Source organism: Choloepus didactylus, chromosome 12 (genome assembly GCF_015220235.1).
Source record: "Choloepus didactylus isolate mChoDid1 chromosome 12, mChoDid1.pri, whole genome shotgun sequence".
NCBI classification, from domain to species: domain Eukaryota; kingdom Metazoa; phylum Chordata; class Mammalia; order Pilosa; family Megalonychidae; genus Choloepus; species Choloepus didactylus.
In genome coordinates this window covers 21,856,332-21,868,397 of record NC_051318.1, presented here as the reverse complement: position 1 = coordinate 21,868,397, position 12,066 = coordinate 21,856,332, and the positions used below count along the sequence as shown (strand labels likewise).

Here is a 12,066-nt window from a genome sequence, read left to right as displayed (position 1 = left end):
TGTGGCCACTCGTGTCGCCCTCTGCAGTAACAGGGTGGCAGCTGGCTTGGCCATGTCCTGGCCATGGGCTGGGTCCTGAACTCAGGGTGCCACCGGCCTTGGTCTCGTGCCCACTATCCACTGTCCTTGTCCTTGCTGTACACAGAGTGTGCTCCAGTGAGTGGAGCTCTGGCTGGCCTGGGAGCCCTGGCTATGGAAGATGAATACTGTCCCTTCCTCCGTCTTTGCGTCTCTGTTGTTTAGCTGTTATCATCTTATGTTTCTCCATACCTGGCCACCTTCTCCCCTGCACCCCTCCCCTGAGGTGGCTCAAGCTCCTCTCCCAAGAGGGACCCCACAAGTGATTCCATAGTAAGTTTGGTATTGCTCTTTCTGTCTAATAAGAGATAAAACTCAGCCATGAAAAATAAAATCAACCACAAATTTATTCGCCAGGGATATCTTGTAGTATTAGATTAATGAGTCCCACATCTGCCTGATCATCAGTCACCTGAAGAACAATTTGTGTACATAAATAAATAAAATATGTATGGTCCCCAAAATAGTGTATTTTTAAGCCTTAAGAACTTTAGAAGTATAAATATTACAAACTTACAAAAACCATTATGGAAAAGTTTAATAATTTAAAGTTCTTTTATACTTATTTAAGTTTGTGATTTTTGAATACTAAATATTTAATTTTATAGTCAACATTTGTCATCTTCCATCAGAGGAACTAAAACAAAAAATTAAATTATTTTTTAATCCATAAAACTAAATTAGTGTAAAAGAAATGTAAATAATTAAGCTTTCTTACTATTTTTTTTTCCTTATAACATTTATACTTGTGAAGTCATTAAAGCTAAATCCAGTAAGATTTTGGGGATAACATCTATTTATGTATTTCCTGGGTCCTTCCTAGAACTTCTGAGCTGGAACAGGGAGTAGGGGCACCAGAGATCTGAGTCACAAATATTTTTCTTTCTGTAAGTCACGGTTTCTTGAATGTTCACTGGAATCACCTGGGGAGATTTAAAAACTACCGATGGCTGGACCCTGGGCATTTTCATTTTCATGTTCAAAAAGCTCTCCAGGTGATTCTGGAGAGCAGCCAAGGTGGAATCACTGCCACAGGTGATTCTGACGGCCAGCAGGTCCGGAAACTGTTGCACTAGCTCGGTGGTTGTGCTGTCTCCAGACCGGCAGCAGCAGCACCTGGAATTGGTTATAAATGCAGATTTACACAACCTCTCCTAGTGATTCTGATTCATGCTGAAATGAGGACCACTGGGCTGGGTCGATCCAAGGTGGTTGTAACTTTGGTGGTTCCTTGTTGGTGTGCAGAAAGTGGAACCCAGTGCCTGCGAGATGAGGGCCCCACATTCTACAAATGTTTGAGGCTTACTATACTCTTGGATCTGTGGGAGTACAAAGGTGGACCTGATAGTAAACCTGTACTGGGAAACTTTGAGTTTAATGGAAGATACGTATCTGCAAACCTTTACCATATAGTGGTAAATGATAAATCCTTAAAGGTTTCAACCGGGCTCAGTGTGTTTAGAGGGAGCACTTCCAGCTGGGGTTATAACTTGCATAGATTACTTCTTCAGTGCTGTTTAGTGAGTTTTAAAGCAACAGAGAGGCTGTTTTTATCATTAAATTGGTCCCTGAGATCCTGCAAATAATTTTGAGGTGTCTCAGTTTCCTTAAACAAGAGCTTCGTGTTCTCTCACTGTTGTCTTAATAAATACTTTAGGTCATTGAAAACATGACGCTTTTTCATGTAAATCTTGAAGTGACTGTGTTTTTACAGTAAATACCTTGCAAATGGTTTATTTTGACACCATTAAAAACGCTTTAAGATTTAATTTTACCTGTTTTGCCTGTCTTTGGGGACAGGGAATGTCTTGTGTCTGTACCCCCAGTGTCCAGTTTGTGGAAGGCATCCTAAGATACGAGCTGAACTGAGTGCAGAATTCCACTGGCACCAGGCGAGGCAGATGGCCTTCTGGGCAGTGCTCATCGGTTTTCAACCACAGGGTGGATGGAACCCCTGAAGTTCTCCTGTGTCTGCCCTCCCTGTTAAATTCATTGCCGGCGGACTGTGTGGGTCACCTCTCAGTGGGTTTATATTAAAGGAGAAGACTTTTATTTTGACTTTGAACCTCGTGCACCAATATCTGCATGTGAATCGTTTCTTAAATATCCATGTACATTTAAAGAAGTTTTTGTAGTTAGAATATATCAGTTTGCAGGCCGAGTTTTGTGTAGTTTTATGTGTATTGATGGAAACATAAATATAGCCATGAAGTGACTTCATGTATTAGCTTTGCACACATATTTATATTTATGCCAAATTTCGATGATTACAAGTCATGAGAGTTTAAAAAAATCGACACTAAGTCCTCATTCTGTTTGTTACTTAGTTCTTTATGCCAGCCCGAGCATTTGGGTAGTGCGTGACTTAGAAGGTGGCACTTTCTTTGTTACTGGGGTTACAATTTCAGAGTCCACCCTCTGACTCTGACAGGAGTCCCCTAAGGGTAATTTGTCTTCCAGGGAGAATAAAACACAAAGTGACAGGATCAAATCACATGGATTCTAGATGCGAGATCCACCCACCAGCCCCCTAATCTACCTGGTCAACACTGTAGGATGAATATTTTTAACATCCTGTTGTGGGAATCTGGGTGGCAGCCCTAGGTTTGACATAAAAATGTAATCTAAATATTCAGGTCAGCTTACTAATGCCCCTTGAGGATGTGGTGCTTATCCTGGTGCTTTCTCACTTTACCTTTAAAAACAAAAACGGAAGTTCCTGTTTTATGCTCTGTTCCACATAAAAGTGACCCGTCAGAGGAATTTCAAAACACTGGGGAAAATTAGATTAATGTCCATGTCGCATCTGTTATTGCCCTGGTGGAAGCCTCTTTGGGAAGGAAATAGCCTGTGCGTGGAAAGAGGCATGAATTAAGAGAGATAGGTTCAAGTTCCAATGTGTCACTTTAGTAAACGTCTGCCCATATGTGAGTCCGTTCACCTTTCCGGGCTCCAGTTTCCCCATCTTGTAAAATGGGGATGAGATTGGATCCCCATTTTTGGATGAGATCAGTGATGTCCATCACTGGTGGATAGGCTGCTCCTGCCCATTCAGAAGGGAGGTGTTTTGTAATTTGATCAGCAATAATTAATATATTAGATTGGCTAGTCCTATAATTTTATTTTTAGTTTTATTTTTAATTAGGAGAGAAAGGGTCAGAGTTGTAGTTATGTCCTTGGATTTGCATCTAACCTTGGGTATGCCCATGAAAATGTCTCTTGCACAAACATCACCTGCTGTGTGTAGGATGGAAAATTCTCTCACTGGTTCCCTGCACCCACTCTGACCCCTCCAATCAGTTCATCCAGAGGAACTGTGTAGGTCAGGCATCTTGGACTTTTCTAGACTTTTCTGCATCTATGTGGAATGGTATTCATTGAGGGATTGTTGGAAATACTGACAAAACAGACTTTAGGATGAGCTTCCAGGAAAAACTCCCAGAGCCTCATTATTGAATTGGTCCACAAGGGGAGTTGCTCTCCCTTCCATAATCTAGAAAATTCTAAGTCAAGAAGCTGCCACAACCTGTACCAGTTTTTACCTTGTGGTGGCACAAAAAGCTGATTGTCATTTGCATTGTCTACTGAAACCCTGTGGCAGCTAATGGCCTTATGGACCGTATGTTCTAATGTCTTTTTGCAAATCTGAAGGTTTTATTGTAGTGTAGGTTTAATACCTGCATGTGTGTTAAATCTCTGAATCCCATGTAATTAAATTGATTTCTTGTGACAGTGATTTGTGCACCCTTAAAACTAACAAAGAAATTATTTCCCTCTTCCTTACCAGAAATCATATTTGTGGGGTACAGTACCCATTATTAACACTGTATACATTATTCAATTAGTATTTTGTGTATCTGGTTATAAATTTTCTATAGCATTTAAGTTGATACAGTAGTTTGAGTGTTTGTATGGGACGTGTGCACCTTAGTTCTCTGATCCTTGGGAAACTGATCCTATAAATATCACACATGAGACAGAAATATAATAAGGCTTTTTTTTTTTTTTGCAAAGTGATATGATATATACACTCCTTTATTAAATCACTGGCTTTGGTATTAGTAGAGATATTTGTAGACTGATTTCAGAACAGAAAGTATTGTGAAAATTACAGCTCAATAAATGTTTATTGTTTAAAAAAATAATAATAAAAAAGAAGCTGCCACATAGCTGGCTTTCCCACAGCTACAATTTGTTCCAGCAAAATGGTTGCCTTTCATCTTACTCTCTTCTCCGGGTGTGTTCTGAACGTGCCCCTGACTGATGGAACCTAAGTGACATGTCTGCCACAAAGCAGCAAGAGAAGCAGTGGGAATTTTTTTTTTTTTTTTTTTTTTTTGATGTTGAGAGAGAGGGTTTATATACTGTGTGGAACTATTAAAATTTGGAGAAGGTGACTCAAAAGATTTTGGGCAGCCACTAATGCCAGATATCACTAAAGTGATTCTTCTAACATGAAAGTCAGAAATCTTGTCTTCTTACCCATTGCTGTTAGAATAAAGATAAAAATCCTTAAGAGTCTGTAAGACATGAGACGACTCCTCCCTAATCCTCTAACTGCACTTTTCTTTGCCCCATGAGGTTTCACTCAGCCTTCTTCCAGCTGAGCTGTGCTCCCTCCCCTCACCCAACGCTTTGTTCCCGTCTCTCTCGCCACCCACCACCCTTGGAGCTCAGCTGAAATGTCTGGCTCTCCCTAACCCATCGCCCCTCTGGACTACATCAGCCTCTCTGGGATCTGTGCTCTCACTCTGAACTTTCCTTTCACAGAAGTATACACTGAGTATTTCAGAGATTATTTGATGTCTCCTCTCCTTTTGGGCATTAAGCTTTTTTTGTGGCAGGGTGTGTGTCTGCTTTCTTCCCCATTGTGTACCCAGTGCCTGCACGTGGAGGAGCTCACTGAATATTTGACTGAAGGGCTTCGTCTTCTAACAAGGTTTTGTTAAGCAACAATAATGAAAAGATGATTTTCAACCTACTGAGTTGGCTTGTGCTTGACATTGAGGCTCTCTCAGGGCAAAAAATATGGCAAAATGTTACTGGAAAAATAAGTTACAGTCCCAGACGCCTTATGTTCCAAGTTTAAGCCCTAGAAGGCTAGTTAGGGGTGGAAACTTTACCTTCTTTGCAGCTTGTTGAAGGCTATTGTTTTAATCAGGATGGTACTTATCAAGGGCATGACCACCCCAAAGGTCGTAATCAGCCCTAAACAATGGAGAGAGAACTTTGCTGAGTGTCTGTTGCACTTGTAGAGAAGGGCAAGGGGCCCTGGCTTCCTAACCCCAGGCAGAGGGCATAATTGGCTTCTCTTAGGAGAATTTTATTTAGGGATGTTTTATCCTTTCCCATGGACTGCTTAAGAGAAAGACCTTTAATCAACCTGCCCAGGAAGTAGTTGGAAGAGAAAGAAGCAGTAGTACAGCTCAAAGAGATGGCTGAGCCTCCAAGAATCCCCAAGGACAGGAGGAATAGCTGAAAAGCACAACTCAAGTATTTGCACCAAACTAGGAAGCTTGTCCAGGGGCCACTGTAGCAGGGTGGTCTCAGATCTGTGCTCCTCAGCTCAATCAGACCCAACCCTACCTTTCTACAGTCATTTTACAAAGTCCCCCTTTGTCTTCTGAAAACATTAGAGATAATATAACCAATCTATACACAATTAAAAAAAAACATTTATATGTCCTATCTATAAAACAAGTAGAAATAAAAGGAAAGTAACCTATAGAAAAATGTGATTCTATATGTAAAAGCTCAGGCACACTTCCCAGGAAGACATAATGAAGTACTCAGATGCATGTAGAATTGTCATGAAGGAAAGAGAAACAGAATGATATTGGAGTGGGGTATTGGTGATGCAGGTTCCACAAGCAGCGTTGTGAAGGTTATGGAATTTTCTGAAATGGCAAACAGATCTTGGTGAAGTGCCCAACAACGAAGGTGTATTTTCTCTTTGATTTACACAATCATTTATTCCAAGAAAATTCAGGCTATATTAATAATTGTGCCTAAATTGCTTTTTGGTTACATGTAAATGGAGTTAGTTTCTAAGCTGTTATATAGTTGTACGTACAGGAGTGTCCAGTGTGCACAGGACATAGAGAGTTCTTGATGCTCTTACGTCCATAATTATTGGCAACCTAAAATTCCCCCAATTCCCAAACGCCCCCTAGTGGGCAGTGCCATTTTCTGTTGAGAGCCACTAACCGATTCTGAAGTTTTAGTTCCTGAGAGGCCTGGTCATGCTCTCCGGGTGCCAGCAGGTGGTGCTGCTGAGTGGGGAAAGACTGGGCAGGCTGGTGGTGAAGAGGTGATCTTCTGTTTTTCCCTTCTATATGTAGGACTGGGGTGTATTCAAAGGATATGGTAAATCAAAATGAAGTGGACATTTTAGAGGAATACAATTTGGAAGAAAGAGGAAAGTGAAGGTTTAGAAACATACTCTTATAGAGAGGTCTGAGAGATTTCTAGCAAAGACTTCTTGGTAAACTTTGTCGTATAAGTTCTCTGAAATTTAAGTGAAATGTAAATGTAAGCATTCTGCTCAGGACTTCCTGTAAATGTAACTTAAATAATTGCATGCTGCCTATCTCAGTGGGAGGTATGCTTCAATAAGCACTGTTTTCCTATGCTGTTTCTCAGTGGACATGTAGATTGTTTGCAGAGAAAGTAGATGAAAATAATTTGTATGGAGCGTATAGTTTTGTTCAAGACAGGCCAGTGTGTTCGGATATGTAGATGGTCTGGTCTGGCATTCACTGCTGCTGCTGCTGTTCTGTTATCTTAAATAACAGCTTTATTTAGGCATAATTCATGTGCCATAAAAATATTTCAGTGGTTTTTAGTATAGTCACACAGTTGTGCAACAATCACCACTGTCTAATTTTAGTATATTTTCATCACACCAAAAAGAAACCCCAGGCCCGTTAGCAGCTGTTTCCCAGTCCCCCTTCCACCCAGCCCCTGGCAACCAGCATTCTACTTTCTGTCTCTATAGATTTGCATCTTCTGGAAGTTTCATATAAATGGAATCATTCAACATGTGGCCTTTTGTGATTGGCTTCTTCACTTAGCATGATGTTGTCAAGGTTCATCCATGTTGCAGCATGTATCAGTATTTCATTCCTTTTTGCAACTGAATAATATTCCATTGTGTATACAAACCATACTTTGTCCATTCATCAGTTGATGAGTACTTGTGTTGTTTCCACTTTTTTGATACTATGAATAATTTTGCCACGAACATTCATGTACAAGTTTTTGTGTGGGCAAATCAGTTTCAGTTCTCTTGGTAACTCTATGGTGAACATTTTGAGGAACTGCCACACTGTTTTCCACAGCAGCTGAACCATTTTATATTCCCACCAACAATGTATGGGGTTCCTGTTTCTCCACTTCTTGCCAACACTTGTTACTGTCTATCTTTATTTTATGTTATTTTAGTCGTCCTAGTGGGTGCGAAGTGGTATCTAATTGTGGTTTTGATTTACGTTTCCCTGATGACTAATACTTCTTTTCATGTGTTTTTTGGCCATTTTATTTTATTTTTTAAAATGCCTATTCATGTCCTTTGCCCATTTTTAAATTGTGTTGTCTTTTTATTATTGAGTTGTCAGAGTTCTTTATATATTCTGGATACAAGTCCCTTAATGGATCTATGATTTGCAAATATTTTCTCCCATTCTGTGGGTTATAATTTCACTTTCTTGATGGTGTCTTTTGAAGCACAAAAGTTTTTTTTTTTATTTTTATAAAGGCTAATTTATCTATTTTTTCTTTTGTCACTTTGCTTTTTATGTCATGTCTAAGAAACCATGGTCTAATGAAAGATCACGTATATTTACTCGTATGTTTTCTTCTAAAAGTTACAGTTTTCCGTTTTTGAGTTAACTTTTTGATATGGTGTGAGGTAGGGGTCTACATTAATTCTTTTGCATGTGACTATCCAGTTGTCCTGGCATTCACTTTTTGAGAGTTGTTAATTTCTTTGATGGAGGTGGTAGTTCAAAAATAAGGAAAGTGGAATTTCTTCTTTGGTACCTGTTCCACTGATGCATGGACAGATAAAATAGGGATGTGGAAAAAGAAATGTGGCTTTGGGAATTTTTATTTAGGGTTCACCAAATCTACTGGAAAAAATTATTTGCTTTTCTTAGTGCTTAAGCCAGTTTTTATTGGAGTAATAGGTTAAGGAAAGTAAGGGCAATAATAATGCATGATTTTAAGCTTCAAGGTTATCTCACTGCTTCTAGTTAATCTCAGATACTCTTCCCTCAGTATTTTTGTGAATGGGAGCTCATTTTATAAGCAGCTTTCCTTATAAACTTTTAGCAGCATCTTTTTGGGCAGTATTAGTTTAAATGCCACTGGTGTATTTCTGTCACTTACTCTGTAAGGGGATCAATTCTTGACATTGGTGTACCCCCACTCTTGCTAGGACCTGTGCTCTGGGCCGTTTGTAGATTGTGGTCATGGATGACACTGGACCCTGATCAATCAATATTTCTCGCGTTTCTCCGAGAAGACACTGCTCATGTTTGCTACGCCTGGGCTGAGGTTTGGAGCACAAACTGTGCTTGGGGTAAACCTGACTGAAACGGACACTGGGATGCATCCTGAGCCTCTTGTGTGCCCCTCAGCTTCTAGCTCAGGGTTTCTCAGCCTTGGCATGATTCTCATTCTGGGTAGGTAATTCTTCGTTGTGGTGGCTGCCTTGTGCATTGTGGCCTGGCCCCACTAGGCACCAGTGGCACTTTCCCCTGAATCTTGACACCCAAAAATATCTCCAGACATTGTCCAGTGTCCTCTGAGGGACAAAATTGCCCCAGTTGAGAACCACTGCTCTTGCTGAATGTGCTAATCTGTTACAGACACTGTTGAGGGTGCTTCATAATATACACATGGGTTTCTACTGCACCTGTGAGGGGCACGTGTCCTGCGTATATATAAATACACACATAGGCACATAAAACCAAGCATGGAGGCTTCTCAGAGTAAATTTTTTTGTGGAGAAAATGAAAGGCAGGGCAATGTCTTCATATTGCAGGGTGTTCTCAGTGTTGAGATATGACTGCAAACCCTCCCCCCTTAAAGCAGATGTTTTCCTCTTCTCCACAATAGCGCAGTCTGCCATCTTGTCTCAGGAGAAAGCCATTGTCAGCTGACAGAAGGGCACATTAATCAGGGAATTGGGGTGGCAGCATGGAGGAAGCGAAGGAGTGGAGCCCATGGATGAGTTCCCTCTCTGGGCCAGGATGCATGGTGGATAGATCCACACGCTTCCAATTTGCATCTCCAGGGAAAGACCACAAAAGAGTCGTTCCCCCCTGCCCCCCCCCCCAAAAGCAACCTGGCCTGGCCACGTGGTTAGGCAGAGAGGGGGCCTGAGCACACTGTCCCAGCTGCCCCAGCTCCAGGGAAGTTCCCACAGACCTCAGGGAGTCCTGGGAGGCAGAGAGCTTGGATGGAGTAAACAAGGGCTCCAGTGGGGGCCACCAGGAGCCAAATGGGAGCTACAGCCAGGCCTCTCAGGGAGGCCGAGGTCCAAGCCTTGGTTCTTCACCGTGGGGCCAGCAGTCACCCGAGGACCAGGCTCTTTAGAGCAGACCCCCGAGGAGTCACCAGGCAGCAGACAAAGACCTCCCTTCTTCCCCATCGCCACTTCTCATAAACCCCTCCCCGGACACCCAGACAGCATCTTGGAGAGGCTGGGGGAGACGGGGAGAAAATGATGGAGATGAAGGATTTATCTAAGAAAGACTGAGTCACCACAAAATACTAGTTCAATTATTAGATTAGGCTGAATGGACCTGGTGAGACTAAATTTTATTTTTTTCCCCACTGCTACCTGACTGGGGAAGGTTATGACTAAGATTAGTTCAAGGTAGCAAAATAAGCTTTGTTTTATTTGTTCATCTGAGTATGACGTATTAAATTTCAAACCCACAACCCAAGTCTGTCTCTTTTTTATGACAGGTGGCTGTATAGCTAATGAATGCTTTCAACATCTTTTTCAAGGCCCCAGATATTTTAGAGAGAGATTTATTACTAATCAGAATGAAAATGTTTTAAAGGGATACAAGTAAAAATTGGTTTTTCACAAAAACAATCAGCCTTCTCTAGAAACAGAAAACATGGTCTTCTTTTCATGTGGTGAAACTTCTAGTTCTTACTCCCTGACTTTCTATTCACCGTCAGGCTCCCACCCAAAGCTGAACGTGCCTCTCAGGCAGGAGGCCCCGACGTTCTGCTCTTGGACTTAACCCTGACTGTTTTTTTTTTTTTTAATTCAGTTTTCTTGATATGTATTCACATACCGTACAGTCATCCATGGTGTACAGTCAGCTGTTCACAGTACCATCATATAGTTGTGTATTCATCACCCCAATCTATTTTTGAACATTTTCCTTACACCAGAAAGAATAAAAATAAGAATTAAAAAAAGGTAAAAAAGAACACCCAAATCATCCCCCCCATCCCACTCTATTTTTCATTTAGTTTTTGTCCCCATTTTTCTACTCATCTATCTATATACTGGATAAAGGGAGTGTGATCCACGAGGTTTTCACAATCACACTGTCACCCCTTGTAAGCTACAAAGTTATATAATTGTCTTCAAGGGTCAAGGCCACTGGGTTGCAGTTTGATAGTTTCAGATATTTACTTCTAGCTGTTCCAATATTCTAAAACCTAAAAAGGGTTATCTATATAATGCATAAGAATGTCCACCAGAGTGGCCTGTAAACTCCATTTGAAATTTCTCAGCCACTGCAACTATTTTGTTTCATTTCGCATCCCCCTTTTGGTCAAAAAGGTGTTCTCAATCCCACAGTGTTGGGTCCCGATGCATCCCTGGGAGTCATATCCTGCATTGCCAGGGAGATTTACACCCTGGGGGGGTGGAGGGGAGGGCAGTGAGTTCACCTGTCTGGCTGGTATTTTTATTAAGGCTTTGAGGAGTTACTCCTTCCTCCTAAACTCCTCTGGGTGTTCTACCACGTAAGAATAAAAAACTGTCTGCTTTAAACTTGCTGCAGTCCCAAGGCTCAAGTCACCTCTTCACCCATAGGCTCATAGGATGCCAGTGCCGGGCAGAGCCTCGGTGCATGGCCAGTCCAGTCTCGAACCTGAAAGCCGTTCGTGAACTCCAGCTGACTTTTGACTTGCTTTTTCTCTGGGTGAGTATTATGCCTAATGGAACATGTTCAGACCCTCAGAGCAGTTGTTGCTAATGGAGCTGCTTCAGGGCCGGAACGTTGATGGGCTTATTCATGGATGCTTAGAAATCATTTTGTATTAGAAGTGGCTCTTAAGGAAATCAATGCGCTGTAATTTATATACATGTTGCAGCCACTTTTATGTTGGCCGTAAAATGCATTTGAGGAAGATGACGAGGTCTGGGACCCAGGGAGCCCCCGAGGGTGTGGTACCCAGACAGGCACCATTAATTTAGGAGGCGTTGGGGGAGGGGGGTGTGGGAGTCATGCCAAGGAAAATTCTTAGTGTGGGAAAGAAGGAGAAAGAGGAGGGAAAGCAAATGGAACAGGGAGCCCAGGTGCAGGGGGCACGAAACCGGAGGCTATGGGAAGTGCAGGTGGTGTAAAACCTCATGTGCTCTGCAGAAAAACTGAGGGAGTGGGAATTGTGGGGCATCGACTGTCAAGAGCAAAGTGGAAGGAAAGCTAGTCTCAAAATGAATGGACAAGGGCATTCCTATGAGCTATATAGATATCACCTTATAGTCTTGAGTGTGTTGGAATGGCTAGAGGGAAATACCTGAAGCTGTCAAACTACAACCTAGTGACCTTGATTCCTGAAGACGATTGTATAACTATGTAGATTGCATGGTGTGACCGTGTGATTGTGAAAACCTTGTGCCTTGCACTCCCTTTGTCCAGTGTTTGGACAGATGAGTGGAAAAATGGGGACAAAAATTAGATGAAGAATAGGTTCGGATGGAGGGGATGAAAAGAATTAGGTGTTCTTTTT

General features: G+C 41.7%; 1 protein-coding gene across 3 annotated transcripts in view; it reads left to right on the top strand.

The window, feature by feature from the left end:
• Positions 1–12,066, top strand: part of MCF2L (MCF.2 cell line derived transforming sequence like) — a 334,795-nt gene that overhangs the window by 45,245 nt on the left and 277,484 nt on the right. The gene's annotated exons all lie outside the window — the stretch shown is intronic.